General features: G+C 48.6%; 3 non-coding genes across 3 annotated transcripts; all 3 read right to left on the bottom strand.

Moving 5' to 3' along the window:
- Positions 1-7,998: 7,998 nt before the first annotated feature.
- TRNAI-AAU lies at positions 7,999-8,072 on the bottom strand. Its single transcript has one exon. It is a non-coding gene; the product is annotated as a tRNA-Ile (tRNA).
- An 80-nt stretch (positions 8,073-8,152) lies between these two features.
- On the bottom strand, positions 8,153-8,224 carry TRNAM-CAU. The gene has a single exon. It is a non-coding gene; the product is annotated as a tRNA-Met (tRNA).
- Positions 8,225-11,002: 2,778 nt separating this feature from the next.
- On the bottom strand, positions 11,003-11,074 carry TRNAG-UCC. The gene has a single exon. It is a non-coding gene; the product is annotated as a tRNA-Gly (tRNA).
- Between the last annotated feature and the right edge of the window lie 4,944 nt (positions 11,075-16,018).

Here is a 16,018-nt window from a genome sequence, read left to right as displayed (position 1 = left end):
CCTGACCTTTCTCATTCTGGGCACAGTCCAAGTGCATCCTTCAGGAGCTGGGTAAGTGTCACTGGGGTGTCTGGGGGTGGCCTCTGGGCTGGATCTGTTCTCCAGGACTGTTGGGTTTGCCTTGCCTTGCCTCCTTTCCTTTTGGAGCTGCTGTAAGGAGGGAGAACCTAAGTGCTGCCTGCTGTTGGCTCTGCAGTCTCTTGTTGGAAGGTGCTGCTTCCATTTAAGAAGAGGATGGTGCAGCTTCCATGCAGGACCAGGCATTTGCTAGGAGAGATGCCTCTTCTGCATTGCTGGGACTTGTTTGTGTGGTTGCAGCCCAAGCTCTGTGCTTGTGACAAGAGCAGCAATTGTCCTGTGCCAGCTTCTCCAGCTGCTTGGTGCCTTTCAGCTCAGCCCTGCACTCCCTCCCCTGTCAGGAGGCAGACAAGTGGCTCAGGGAATCCTGGTGCCACCCAAGCCTGCTCTGCTCCACTTGTATCAGGCATGAGATCTGGCTGAGGCTTCCCAGCACATCATGGTGCAGGAGGCTTTAAAAACCAGCTAAAATCAGGCTGATGCAGCAGTTCTGATCAGCACTATTGGTGCTGGGGGATGCCCTGTAGTTATTTCAGCTTTTGTGCTGATGAAGCATCAGGGAGTCTGAAATCAGTAGCTCTGTATTTTCCCACAGCACACAGCCATGGCCTTCTGTGCTGGCTGGTAACTGAATCCCTGACAGCTGCCTGCAAATTGCTCTGTGTGGGTATTGCAGCATCCATCTGGCATATTTAGCTGGATGCATCTTAATTCAAGCTGCATTCAAAATGGTCCCTCGGCATTTCGTTTGGGAGGGAAAGTGCTGGATTGAAATAGAAGGAATTTCCCAGGTGTCCTTTCTGTGTGTGTGAGGGGCAGGGTTAAGGACAGTGATGAGTTTGGCCTAGACTAGACATATGTGTAATTAAGTAACCCATTTTCTCACATATTTCTGTTCTTTCTGTTTCCATCAGCCAACCCTCAAGTCCCTGCTGGTTCCCTGCAGTTTTCTACCTCTCTATACACATGCATATACCAGTGCCCTGCTCTTTTTTTGGGCTGCTGAATAGTCTCTGGTGCTTCTCTCACTCTTGGCACTCCAACCTCTTTTTTCACATTCCCCATTTCCCCAGAGTGTCCCACCATAAAATTACTTCCTGAAGCTTTGCCCCAGCTAATTTCTCTTCTGAATGTGTTGTTAACATAAACTTGCTTTTCAAAACCTGTCTCCTTTGTGGGGCTGTCACTTGGTGTGTGGATTTTAGGGCTGCAAGGAGCTAATTGACACAGGAGGAAAGGAGTTGTGCACAGCAGGGGTCAGAATGCTCTCCTGCCCAGGGAAACTCTCACAAACTCCAGTGCCTGCTGGAACAAACACTGAGCCCATCACCAGCCATGGGCTCTGTCAGAGGTTCACATGGTGAGCTTTTATGGTCTGGGTGGAAAAATATGCTGTGGACAATCACAAGTCCTTTTCTACCCCTGCATTTTTAACTACTTAACTCCTGTGTAAATACTTAGATGCAGTCAAGGCCTCAGAATTGTAAGTGTTGCTGTTCAGGTGTTTCATAAATATTCCTCAGTGTATAACACAGCTTGTTGCTAACTTTGTCCTTCTTGTGTGTTCTTCTTGCCATCTTTGTGGTTTTTTATCCTTCCCTGTTTATCCCTTTTTCTCACTTGTTTCTTTTCCTTTGTGCAGCCTGTCTTTAGCTGTGAGCAGCCTTTTGGAGTGGTGACTGTCAGATTCTTGGGTGCTGCCATGCCAGCTGCTTTGCATTGCTCTTCCACTCAGCCTTGAGTTATCTCAGGGTTCAACCTGATGTGGGATTTGTAGTGTGGACTTCTGTATTAAGGAGATAAGGATAATGCTGACAAGGAGAATTCTGTGTAAGGCTCTAATATGGCAGAGGGAATCCCCTTGGATATGCAAAGGATTTATCTTACATTTATTTAATCTGGGGTTTATAGATCATGCAGTGAATTTTCCTGTGGGTTATACTGGCTATTATGCTTTAATTGTAAATGAAATATCCCCATGGGGTCTGAGTGGTGGTGATGTGTGCCTTGCACCTGAAAATATTCCCAGACACTTCGTGGTCTGCATGTCTTCTCTGAAAAAAGATCTGTAGAATGACCTATTGGTGACTTATATAGGACTAATTAAAGGACTTAGAGAATCCTGAACATGGTTTTCTTACTTAGTTGCTCATACTCATGTTTTTTCCAGCACTCCATCAATACCACTCCAATAATTGGATTTCCTGCAGTCACTGAGGAGCAGTTAGGTTGCCTTCTGGTTCTTACCCTGCAACTCTCACTCCCCCCAGCTTTTCCTACCATAAACAATAGAGTTTAAGCCTCTTGGATGAGAGGCCTTGATTCATGTTTTGTCTAATGATGGACATGGTAAATGCATGGGACCAGTTCTGTGCACAGAGCATTCCTGATGTGAAGTTGTTGCTGTTCCTCTCCCTTCCCCCAGGCTCACATTCCAAAATGAATATTTTTTCTGTATTGTAGGCAACCAACTAGCTTCAATTTATAGACCTCTGTTATCTTCTGGTGCAGAAATTATCATTATGTCAATTGTTTTAGAACTGACAAAAATTTTCTCAGCTGTACTGTGCTTTCTGGGATGGCTGAAATTGCCTTGGTTAAAAGTTCCTGTACCTTTCCCCTCCCAGGAGGTATTAATAAATGTTGAACCTCTCAAAATACAGGTGATGGGTAGGGAAGTAGTCTTTCTGCTTCAGCAGAAATAGCAGACAAACAGCTTTTATTTGTTCTTCCTTATCCCAGGAGTAAATTGCAGAAAGTCTAGGCTGAAATACCCACAACCTGCTGTGGCTCTAGTCCCAGAAGAATGAGTGGCCATGGAGGTCTCTCCCCTGTCACACTTTTCCTGCAGGAGGTTTGCAGGGTTACCTGAGGCTCTGAGCTTTCCTCTCTGCTGGACATTGAGCTAAAGCTGCACTGCCATAATTTTTTCAATATGTCTTTTCAGGCTGGTTATCAAGCTTTTTTCCCCCCTCTTTTTCATGCTCTGCAAGGCAAGACCTGAGAGAAGAAAAAGGATTTAGAGGAATACTGTAAATACCAGATTTGTCATGTGGTTTTGTTGCACAGTAATGAGATACAAGTTTGAATTATAACTGAGTGACAATTTATTCTTTCTCCCCACCCTACCAAAGAAACACTCAAAAAATCAGACTCAACAGAGCCCTCAGAGAAAAGTGAGGGACACTGCAGGGGTGTAACATGGGAGGGTGAGTGAATGGCTTTTTTGGGTGCCTAGCATCTGTCCAGTGTCAAACCATGACAGTCACCAGGGAAAATATCAGTGAATCCTTTTGTTCCTCTGTAGTACTTGAATTACAGAGAGTTTATGTTCATTGAGCTGCTTTTGTGCTTTGTGGTAATTGAATCTGTTATCTCTGGTAGTGTAATTGAGAGAAGCACAAACCATGTCTGTCCCTGCACACTTCAGAAGCTGTCCTTGTCTGGTACATGGGTTTGCACAGGCTGCTTCCAGAAATATTGTGGGTATTTATGCAGTTTAACTGGTTTGTTTTACTGTGATTCAAGGCTAGGGGATGGAGGGCATGTGCTTTGAGCTCAGCTTCTCTTCAGCCCAATGACTCTTTCTCCCCAAGTTGTTTTGGCTGGGTCAGAACATCGAGGGCCCCACTCCAGGAGTGCTTTAGGGTACCAGTGAGGGTGTGCACACAGCTGGAGTTATAGGTGGGTTCAGGACCTGCCCTCTCAACAGACAGATGCATGGGAGAAGGGGAGGACGCTGGGGACATGTCCAGGATTGCTAAAAGCATCATGGTGAATAATGCTTTTATTCCTCCTGCCACTTTTCTCTCAAATGCTGTGAGATCACATCTTACCTTTGTGCAGTGTGTTTGTTTTTGTCGACGGCACTTGCTTTAGTGAAGCTGCTTAAGGTGCCTGAGCTACAGCACAGCTGGCAAGGCTGACCTGGGATGGTGGCTGCTGGCACAAAACTGCCCTGCTTGACAAGAAGAGAGTTTACCAAGAGCGCCTGACTTGGCTGGGATAAGTGAATGGATTTGTGTGCCACCCAAATTTTATGGATTAATAACAGCCACCTGCTCCTACTTGGAAGTTCTTAGGTTGTCTTTCTGATGCATCAAGGTGTTAACTGGTAGTATTGATGTGAGTCCTGCTCCCAGACAGCTGCTCCAAGGAGACAGGATGATCTGGTGAGTAACTGTGGACTGTCCATAGCACAGATGTCCCAAGATCGTGTCCATGGAGACTCTAGAGTGTAGAGCAACTGTTGATGTTGTGCAGGTTGCACTGTGAATGGTTGCCAAAATGTCACTCTTCATTTTAATTGTGTGCATGTAACTACAGCCCACTGTATTCCTGCTTTGTTTCCTCATTGCTGTTCATTTTTATGATGCTTCATGGAGGTTGCCATCTTTAGTAAAAGTTGTACATCATGTTACTTTTATTCTCTTTCCTAAAGTGAGTCCTACTTCTCACCTGAGGGAGTGGCAGGAAAAGTCAGTGTCCCTCATTCCCTCAGCAACAGTGAGTCTGTCCCTCTCTCCTCTGACAGGACCCTTTGCCCCTTGCCTCCCTCAGTTTCTACCTTTGTACCCACTGCTGCTCCCTGCTCACACCCTGCCTCTTAGAGCCTGTCAGCTGTGCTTCCAGGAGGGGAACTCTCACCTCCTGAGCTCTGTAAGAACATCTGGAAGGCCTGTGTAGAAGTCTGGGTTCCTGAGAACCCCAAGAGATGACAGGAAATCCAGATCTGCTCATTGAGTGACAGAAGTGATATGGAGAGAGGTGTGTGTGATCTGATGATGTGGCAGCAGTCTCAGACACCAGTGGACACTGGCACATCCTTTCACTTATCCCAGCTCGAGGTGTTGGAAACCCTTGGTGTTCCAGCAGTGCTATTTGCTGTGCTGCTGTTCCTGTGTGCAATGACTGGAACAAAGTAGCTGGTTACTTTGGAGATTAAGCATAATGAAAATTAAGAATGCTTCTACTGTAACTTCTTTGGGTTTAGTGGCACCGATACCTGTTGGGCTGAATTCACCAATTTGCTTTCTGCACTGGGTGCTGAAGATGTTTGTGAGATTAACGGAATTTTGCCTCCTGCATGGTTCCTGAGGGAACGCTTGTGGCTAGCTGCTGTGTGGTGATGCTTGGGCTGGGATGTGAAAACTCATGCATGTATTTGTTTATTCAGGGAGGAATAAAAGCAGCTCTGCTGTCGGTGGGTCCCAGATTCTGGCCGAGAGAAGCAGCCGGGAAGGATCTGCCCAGAGGATGCCCCGGCAGCCGAGCGCGAGCCGCGTGCAGAAGGCAGCAACCTCTGGGAAGAGCAGTGGGGGAGGCAACAGTACCTGAAAAAGGCCTTAGAACAGGTGGATTTCAGTGCTTGACAATGACTGTAAATTGTGCTTGTTAAAGCTGCTCGTGTTGTATGTATTAAACTAAAACCATGGTTTGTAATACAGAAAACAGAGCTGTTGGTTCTTATTTCCAGAACTTCCTTTGGCCACGCAGGCTGCTTGGAAATGTTCCTGCATTTGGCTTGCCCTGTTTCCTCATCTGCCCCTTTACAGCATTCCAGCACCTCTATCTGAAACCAGATTGATCTCTCCCAAACCTAATCCCAGGCTCAATCCTCCCAGTGATGCTGATGTGATTATTCATTTACAAAGCAGTACAGCCTCCTTTGCCTCAGGAGCCAGGTCAAAGGGGGAGGTTGGGCCAGATAAGAGAGGGAACAGCTCCATACTTAGGGCAGGACACATACAAGTACCTAAAGGAGGTGAGTGGGTTTCTTGGAGCTCAGGTGTTACCAGGCATGGTTCCAGAGGGTCTCCAGGCAGTAGGGTGCCTCCTAATGGCTCTGGGAGTTCAGGGGCTGCTGATGAATTCCATGTTCCTAATTAGGAGAAAGGGCCTCCATTCTATGGGAGATAGATGGTGATTCCTAAACTCAAGACCTCCCTCTCACAGGCCTGCTTCAACAGGTGCTAAAATGACATTTGCAAGGTCTGGGTTTCTCCTACTCTGATCAAATAACAAAGTGCAGCTGCTCCCCTGGTAAAACTGAGGTGGTGAAGTTCAGAGGCCTGAGGGGAGGTAGCCAGGCACAAGTTGTGGTCACAATGCTGGGTATCAGGAGAGCAAACTTTGGCCTCTCCTGCTTGATAGAGTCCCATGGGATCAAGCCCTGGAGGGAAGTGGCACCCAAGGAAGAAGGTTGATATTCTAGAATATCAGTGCTCAAGAGTGGTCCCACCTGAGAACCCAGAGCTGCATCCCATGTCTGAGCTCCAACTACAGCCCTGACATCTCTTCTTGGGGCCACTTTCCTGGCCCCTGTCACCCCCCAGCCCATGTTGAACCCCTCTCATACCCTCAGCCTTGTTCTCTCCAGGCTCTGCAGGGCTGGAGATGCTGCTGGGAGCCGCAGTGAGCTGGGGCTTGGCTGGGGTGCAGCACCTTGGGACAGGGGCTGCCCTCTGTGCCACTTCAGCTCAATGTCCTGGGGGCTGTAGGTCCCCTGAGGCTGCCAGGGACGCTGGAAGGGACAGGGCAGGATGTGGGGTGTTTGAGGGGTGTTAGGGTCAGCCAGGGCTGCAGGGAACCCTCCTACCCCATGAGACAGCATTAGGTTAGGTGGTTAAGAGCTCATCTCCTGGAATGAAGACAAGCAGGGGGAGGTGGAGTAGCCCTGGGAACCTCCACCGTGCCAGGGATTCCCTGTCCCAGCTGCTCCCAGGGCTCTTGTTGGGCTCAGAGGTGGCTCCCAGCCAGAGGGTGAATGGGGCCCCTGCAGGTCACAGCTGGTCCCTCACTAGGGGCAAAGTCACAGTGTGGGATACAAGGAAAGCAATTTCAGATTGTGACTTATGGGACATTCAGGGGAGGAATGAAAAGTGGGGAAAAGGAGGGACCAAGGTGGTTTTGGAGAGCCATAAATGTGGGAAAATAGAGGGATAAGGATATGATGGCCTGGGTGGCATCTAATGCCCATCTACCACTCTGGGATTACAGATACAGTCTGTGCCTCCTGGGGTTACACACTGAGCCTTGCTGGTGGCTGAAAGTGGGGGACATGGACATTAGTCACTTAGGGTCCTTAGGGCAGGACACTGACTGATGCACTTCCTGTGCAAACCTGGTTTCTGACAATTATTCATTATTTAAATGGGCAACGTTGACTGTAGCATTGCCAAGGAGGCTTATAAAATCCACAGATAATTTTATGAGATTTGCCTTATAAAGCAGTGAAAGCAGATAAGCAAATCAAACTAATTAAGGCTCTGTCAATATTTGCACGGAGATGTGTGATGTGAAGTGGAATTTGTACTACCTGAGTGACTTCAGAATTCTCAAGATTTTAGAAGGGTAACACAGAATGTGCAAACACTCACCCAATAAACTGAGGGCTCTCAGTCTCACAGAGTGCCCTTGGGCAGCATCCTGACACAAGGAGGGAGACCCCAAGAGTCCTTCTGTCAGGACAACTGACTCCATTGCCCTGCCTGCCCACCAAGGCTCCTTCTGTACCCCAGCTGATTCTTATCTGTCATCAGATGGCCACAATAAACTTTGCTGGCCGAGGTCTGGCCTTCAGCCCCTACAGAGCAGCAGCTGGTGCAATGGTTGGTGCTGCACACCTGAATCCAGCCATGGCACAGCTGAGGTCACTGCCAGGTCTGAGGGCTGCTGGAGATGATGCACCTGCCATGAGCACCCGGTGCAGTTAATCCTTAACTGGAATGAACACCTGCAAAAGGAGGAGTAGGGAAAACGGGGAGAACCTAGAAGCTCTCCCAGTGGACCATCCGCCAGGGCTGAGCAGCACAGGGAGGATCCCTGCTTTCCTACAGACTATTTCCCTGCACCATCATTGCCAAAAAAGGGAGGGCCGGACGGGAAGAAAAAAAATCGATGCTCATGAAAAAGCTACGATGGCCCGTACGGGGATCGAACCCGCGACCTTGGCGTTATTAGCACCACGCTCTAACCAACTGAGCTAACCGGCCCCGGTGACGGAACTCCCTCGCCGCCACCTGGTGGCCCGGCGATGGCCCCGCCTCCCGGGAAAAGGGAACAAAAGCAGTTCTAGCAGAGGATGGTTTCGATCCATCGACCTCTGGGTTATGGGCCCAGCACGCTTCCGCTGCGCCACTCTGCTATCCGGCGTGTGTCTTTCTCACAAGTACATATTGTCATCTGTAATTCCACCCTGTTCTGCAACCCCGGCAGCACTAACAGCCTGTGCACAGTGACAGGAACAGCCCCAAAATAGGGGACAACGAATATAACACACTGTAGTGCCCCACTTGCTGTTAGAGCTTTCACCTCCTCCCGGGAAGCACAAAGTCCCTGTGGCAGCCACTCTTTGGTCACAGATAGCAACAGGCACAACTTCCCAGGCATTGTCCTGGGGAAGGCTGGGAGAAGATCAGAGAAAAGAATGAGAAACAATTCCTATCTTCACTTGCTGCACCTGCTGTTGTAAACATGTAGAATGTTATGGAGATTTGTTTACCAAAGGGTGGTTTCTTGATTGGCCACCGGTGATGGTGTTTTACTTAAAGGGACCAAGTCGGTCAAACTGTATCAGACTGTCTGTAAGAGTGATGAGTTTCTTAAGAAGTACAGTATAATAAAGTGATTGATCAGCCTTCTGGAATCATGGAGTCAATGCTAACTATTACCACATCGGGGATGTCCTGCTACAACAAGTTCCCACTGTGCTGCTGAAAGCAGAACAGAGACAAAGCCCATCTGGTATCTTCTGCTTTTTGGCTTGCCTGGTAGCAGCCACCATTCACCTGTGGTATACAACCACCTGTCCATCAGATTTTAGGAAAACAGGCAAGCGTCTTATGGGGAACACACAAGAAGGCAGGTGGGTGGATTTTTGCAGACGTTTCTCACAAATTCAGGAGCATGGTTTCCCAAACTGCTGTCAGTGGAAGATAGAAATATTTTGAAAAAAACCTAAATGAGACCATAAAGCCTGGGACTGGGGCTGCTCAGCCCATCACACATCTTGTGTCTGCCTTGGACAGCACCACTGTGTTCACAGCAGCCCTGTGGCAGCCGGACTCAGGCACAACCAGAGGATGTGCTGTCAGCACTGTGATGTGATTCATTCTGAGGAGAAGCTGAGGATGTCACCCATGTGCTTACCCTTACTCTAGTTCTACATTTCTATACATACAACTGGTTGTTCTAGTTTTTTGCTCTTTTGTCAAAATAAAATGATGAACACCTGCAGTTCTTTTTCATATCAAGATGATTTTGGTTTTTTTTTTTTTTTTTTTGCACTAGCTGTGAACCAGTGCTCCATCATGCTCCCCTGAGCCTCCAGGGCTCCTGGCCTCTGCTTTCTCTTCAGAGGATTCCTGCAGGGTGTGGGGCATGTATGTGCACGCCTGAGTGTGGGTGGAAGTGTTTTGATTTGCCATACAGATATATTCCCTAAAGCATCTGGCTGGCAGTTTACAGGACAAAAGTGCATAAGCTAATTAACAATTATTATTATTCATATCTTCATGCTCTGCCTGAGCATGCAGAAATGCAGTTATGATAGCCAGAGCTGAAGTGGAATTGCATCTGGTCAGGGATGTCAAAGACAGCAAGGAGGGTTTCTGTAAGTAGCCACGTGACAAAAGGCACACAAAACCCATTGGTGAATGAGCTGGGAACTTGATGAGGCAGGACATGGAAGAGGTTGATACACTGAATGACTCCTTTGCCTTGGTCCTCACTAGCAAACCAGGCTTCAGGAATCCCAGGCCCAAGAGATCAGAGGGGCTCTGGGGTAAGGATGGTGTATCCCTGGTGAAGGAAGATCAGGTCAGGGAATAACAGCCACATGTAACTTATAGAATCAGAGAATTACAGAAGCATGGAATGGTTTGGGTTGGAAGGGACCTTAAAGGTTATCTAGTTCCAGTCCCCCTGTCCATGAACCTGCCCATGAACCCGTGAGTGCTGACAGCACAGGCTGATGTCATTGTCAGGCCCTTTTCAATATTTTGAATGATCATGGTGACTGGGAGAGATGCCTGAGGACTAAAACAAGGCAAAAGACTCCTGTCTTGAAAAGGGTTAGAGGCTCCAGAGAGCTACAGGCTGGTCAGCCTCATCTTGGTCCCTAGGAAAGTGAGAGAGTATCTAAGTTGCAAGCAGCCCAAATAAGAGCAGCAGCCCTACCTGTGGGCTGGTGACACAGGGTGTCTGAGACATGCAGTCATGATTGCTAACCAGGTCGTTCCAAATGAAATTCCCACATGTACCACAGTTTGTATTCAAGAAAGAGTCCTACATATGAAATCACTGTGTTTTATGAACACAGACATTGTATGTACCAGCACCCCCTCTGAAGGGGAATGACAAAGCCTTTGTCATTTGTCAAAGCTGGCACTGCAGAGATGGAAAAGGTGGAGGATGGAGAGCAATTTCACCCCAATGTTACACTGAGACATTTTATAAAGAACAGGCCTCCTCCCACTATACCTCCAAATTGCAGAACTGGCCTCATGCAGTGCAGTTCATGCCTGGGTCCCCACCTGGGCACTGTCAGTCTCCATCATTACCGTGCCACAGCAGCATGCTTCTCTTGTCAGGTGCAACCAGCTGCAGCAGCAACCCTAAAATCCCTCTCAGCCTGTACCAACAGAACCATCTCAGCAGGAAAAATAAACTGCTGAAAGCAGAGTGTCCTCCTAGGCCCCAAGAGCTGGTGCTGGATAAACCTTTTGCATCACCCTCATCTGAATCCCTGGAAAGGGTAGTGGGGGGTGAAAAGAAACCTGTCCATCACAACAGGGCGCGTCATGGCAGGGAACAGAGGACCAGGCTAGAAGCTATGATTTGTCATCCCGGGTTACAGAGGCACCACAAGGCTCGTGGCCTCTGTGCTTCCATTCGGGAGAAGGTGAGAGAACAAAATTTGTGTTGCGTTGGCCGGGAATCGAACCCGGGTCAACTGCTTGGAAGGCAGCTATGCTCACCACTATACCACCAACGCATCTGTATGGGGAGGTGGTGCCTGCTCCTGCAGGTCACATTCCACCCAGCTCCAGGCCCAGCCTGGCTCCTTCTACTGCTCTGTGCACTGCTGCAGGCTGCCCCAGAGATGGGTGTTTCTGTGGGTGAGATATTGGCTGGAAAACTCGAGCTGGGCTAGACACTGACTAGAGAAGATCAGCACCGGGGGTGCCCAGGCTTGGAGCAGGACCCTGGACAGATCAGGATTGAGCTGCAGACACAGACTGCAGTCTGGGAGAGATGGATCTGGGTGTCCAGCCCTGAGCAGCCAGAGAAGAAGAAAAGGGTCAGACAGTCTCCCTTGTTTATGTGGGTGCTGGTGGTGCTTTAGGGGACGCTGGTGGCAGCATCACTCCCCACACACATTGTGCCAGTGGAGGTGCATTTGTGGGTCCATAGCTGTGCTGGGCTAAGCATAGTCAACTGCTCACTCAGTTGCTCACTCCTGCTCCACCTTCTGTGAATGAGAAGCATAGAAAATAAGATGAGAATTCTTCAAAATAAACCCTGGGGCATGGCTTTGCAAATACTATTGTTGGCAAAGCAGACTCAACTTGGGGAAATTAATGTTTGGCCAATTGAAAAAGGTTCAAAAACTGAGTAGCAAGAAAAACCCAAACAAACATTAAACACAACCTTTCCTTGGTCTTACCAGGATCAGCTTGTCTGCTTCACTCAACATTTCTGTAACCAAAGCAGCATGGCGTTCTGAATTGTCTCTCTGCTGTTCCTGAGCCTTCTTTCTTTCGTCCTCTGTCTGTCTGGCATTGTTTACCCTCTCTGCATTATGTTTTCACGGAGGCCCCAACTGCTGATAGCTCAGAAGTCTGACATGGACTTGGAACCATCTGTGTGTGCAGCACATGGCATTACCACAGAGACCACCCTGAGGCATTCCATGTCACCTCCAGTCCCAGCACCCAGCCCCCACTGGCCAGTACAGTGTCCCTTGGCAGTACCTGCTTGGCCCCGATCCTGGATCACCCTATAAATGGTCACAGCAGCAAACAGATTAGGAAAAAGAATGGTTCCAGTTTTTTGAGTCAAGCACACACTGGGAAGCTGGGGACAGATGCCTGCAGGGAATTGAGGGAGACCTGTGTGCCCATGATACACAGGGCCTTGTGGGGGAAGCTGTGCCTGCTGCTCCACAGCCATGCCAGGTAGCAGGGGCAGAGGATAGAGGATGCCATCCTGGAACAGAGCCATTCCCAAAGGAAGCCATGAGCCTGTGGCAGGCCAGTACCAGAGCAGGATCCTGGCAGGACCTGTGGAATTCTGGAGAGAGGAGCTCGCCTGGAGCAGGTTCGTGCTAGGATTAATGATCATGTGGATTCTCAATAGGGTCTCCCTGGTCCCAAAAGGCCCCACAGTGTCACTAGGGCCCTGGGTTCCACCAGGTTCCATAGCACCCCAGTGCTCCCCAGGCTTCTGTCAGGTTCCATAGCTTTCCCATGGTCTCCAGGGTTCCCTGAGTTTCTGTGGTGTCACAGTGCCTGAGTTCTGTGAAGTTGCACAGCATCACAAGGGTCTCCTGTGTCCCATGGGGTCACAACACACCTTGAAAAAGGTTCACATAGGCCAACCTTCAAATGTTCATGGATTCTGTGCAGCCCCACTGTGTCACAATGACCCCTCCCCTCCACGAGCCCCCCAGTGTCCCAGTGGCCCCTTGGCTGCAGGAGGGGCTGGCTGGGATCCCCTGCCCCCCCAGCAGCTGGAGGAGAAGCAGCAGGGACAGCGTGCAGACAGTGCCATGGCCCCTTCTGTGCCCATGCCTGGCCCTGCCATAGCCATGGTGTGGAACACCTGCTCCAGGGCCTTGGGTGTGCAGGTGACACTGATGTCACGGCTGCTCCTGGGGTGACTCCCTGGGGAGAAGGCCAGCAGGGATTCATTGCCCACATGCTGCAGCTCCCTGTGCCAGTGACACTGAGCCCCACTGCAAAGCCAGCCCTCTCTGGGAGACAGCCAGGGCCACACCACTCCCCGAGCTCTGCAAAGCCCAGCTTTGGCAGCCTCAAAGCCCAGTGCTAGACAGTTTGCCCCTCACATTTCTGTCTAGAACTGATCCAGAAATGTCTGATTTGTACATGTGAGAAGGAAGGTGCATAGTGCCAGCACGTTGTGTGCACTTTGGAGGCTGCTAGGAAAAGAGGGTAATTTAGTAAAGTCTTTTGTCCTGACACTTCCTTCTCTGGCAGATACAGATGCTTCAATTAGGCAACAATGAAGGCGTTTGAAAGTGATTGCATTGTGAAAATCAGGTTTCACAGGGAAGGGGGAAGGTCAGCAAATGCTTTGTTTCCTGGCACATTTCTCAGTCTGAACTGCAGCTGGAAATGCTTCACTTCAGTGATGGACCCTGCCACCCTGAGAGAATGTGATGATGCTATAGATATAGTTGAGAAGGCAAGTGCAAGTCACTGGTGTGTTTTGTTTAACTTAGAGACTGCAAAGGGAAGATGAAGCCAGCACTGGCTTCTTGTTGTTGGATGTTTCCTTTAGGAATATCTGCTGGACATTTGGAAGGGGTTTGTGATGTGCAAGAGTGAGAGGGTAAGATGGTACATGGAGCTTGAGGGAAAGGACACATCTCCACAGGGCTGGATGCAGTTCAGTGGGTGTGAGTTACATGTTCAGCAGCTGATCACACAAGAAATTATTCTAAAAGAAAGATGCTGTGCTGAAATTGTCTTTTCCTTTGTAACATATAAGCTGTGCACAGCTAAGGACAAAACAATTCCTCTTCTTTCACTGGTACATGCAGGATCACATTCTGTCAGTCACCAAGAGCCAGGATGGCAGAGCTCTTCCACAAACTGCTCCCACACAAACGGAGCTGGGCCAGAAAAGTGCTTGGCTTTTTCCTGGGCACTGTCAGTGCTCATGAAAACAACCACACGATGGTGATGTCGACTCACAAAAGAAGGAAATGCACCGAGCCCAGCTGGAAACCACCCCGAGCACAGAGCTAAGCGACAAACGTCTCTCAAATCATCCACATCAAGACAAAAAGGTTTCACTGATCTTCCACTTCAAAGTGCAAACACTTCTCTGCACCACGAACTCCTTTGCCCTAACAAATCTTTTCACTCTCACAGAGTCTGGCCATGAGCTTGAAAACATCTCTCAAAACCAGAGCTCACAAAGAAGTCAGCTGAGAAAGCTCTTGCTGCCTACAACTTCAGCTGCACCCATCAAACTCCCAGCACACACCCTGCTATCAGCACTTCCCTTCTCAGCTCTGGGTACCATCTTAAGCCTTCAGTCTCAGAGTCAGGATACAAATGGAACAGCTCCAGGGACTGTTCACACTCTAAAACTACCAGGACAAAAACCTCAGCAGTTTAGCATTTCCATTCCCACTTGAGAGCTCAACAGCTCTAACCCAGAGAGCTGCCTATTGGGAAAGGCCTTTACACTCAGTAAGAGTACCCAGTGTGTGCATCAGAACTTGCTTTCTTTGCCAAAGAGAGGAACTACAAGCCCATCTCAAAAAAAAAAAAAAAAAAGGCATCCCCTCCCCCAAAATACAAAACACCTGGAGACTGACCCCACACAGAAGGTGACAGAACACCATGAGTGGGCATTACTTGCCCAGGCATGAGATCAGTGCACACCAAGCCTCAGGGTAGCTCCTTACCTTGTTTGAGAGATGTGTGCTAGGAGAATTTCAAGAAGGCCACCTCTGAGATGTGGATACCACATGCCAAATTGAATCTATCAGGAGGTCACCTTCCAAAGATGGATACCAACTCCATCACTGTACAAACTGAGGCAAGTGCTTCCACACCAAATATGCCAGGACAGAAAGTGGTTACTATTGAATTAGCAGGCAGCCCTGGGGAGAGAATTGATGCATCTGACTCCATCTTAAAAGAAGACTAACTAATTACTTTATTATACTATTATTCTATATTATATTCCAGTCTATTACATCTAAACTGAATCTGCCAAGCACTCAACTCTGCACTCTTCTGCACAGAATCTCATGGCCGATAGCCCACAGTCCCCCCACACACACACGGCTGGCCCTGACAGGCCAAGGAAACAAAACCCCATCACTTTGGGTAAACAACCTCCATATTGCATTCTACTTTGGCACAAACACAGGCACAGCAAATGATAAGAATTGTGTTTTCTTTCTCTGATGTTCAGAGAATGTGAAACCCAGAAGTATTCTTGGGAAGATGTGCCTTGCATTTCTCTGTGAAGACAAATGTGGCTACAGGTTACCTGCCTTGACCTCCACTAGGCAGCTTCTTAGCTGCACCTCCAGCAGTGGGGCTATGTGTTTTTCCTTCCCATGAAAACACATTCTCATTCAGGAACTAACCAGAGGTTGAACACCACTTCCAGCAATGCAAGGCCCAACATCTGCTCCTACACAGAAGGGGGCAGTGCACAGTTAAAGCCAGGAAGGGGTCCTGGAAAAAGGGATGATGATCCTGAGATATCTCCAAAGAATCCCTTGGGAGAATGTTGAGGTAGTTTGGCAGAGGTAATTAAGGGCAATCCATTACAGGAGGTTGGGCATTACTGGATTTGTGGCCAATCACAGGTTACCTCCAAACTGGGCAGGGATATGTTGTATAGGGTATATTGGACTGTTCTTTCTGCTATCACAGCTTCAGGGAAATCAGTTAGGAATCAGGATATATGATGATCTAATTAGAGAAAAGCAGTCAATTGATGCAGCCCTGGCTGGAAGGAGCACCCAAAAGTGGGGAAAAGATGAATGGCCACCTGAGTAAATTATACAACACCACGGAGCAACCACATGGAGTCCTAATGGATTAATATCACGTGCCAGAGAACTCATTCATAATTTAAAGCAGATAATTAGGTTACAAGCTGTCTTTGAAATAATAACCAACCAGCCAGTTACAGCCCTTGACCATTTTGCTGACCAATCCACTCA

Source organism: Geospiza fortis, unplaced genomic scaffold, assembly GCF_000277835.1.
Source record: "Geospiza fortis unplaced genomic scaffold, GeoFor_1.0 scaffold317, whole genome shotgun sequence".
In the NCBI taxonomy this organism is placed as follows: domain Eukaryota; kingdom Metazoa; phylum Chordata; class Aves; order Passeriformes; family Thraupidae; genus Geospiza; species Geospiza fortis.
Note: the sequence above shows the minus strand (reverse complement) of the source record. Positions and strands in the feature narration are given on the sequence as shown.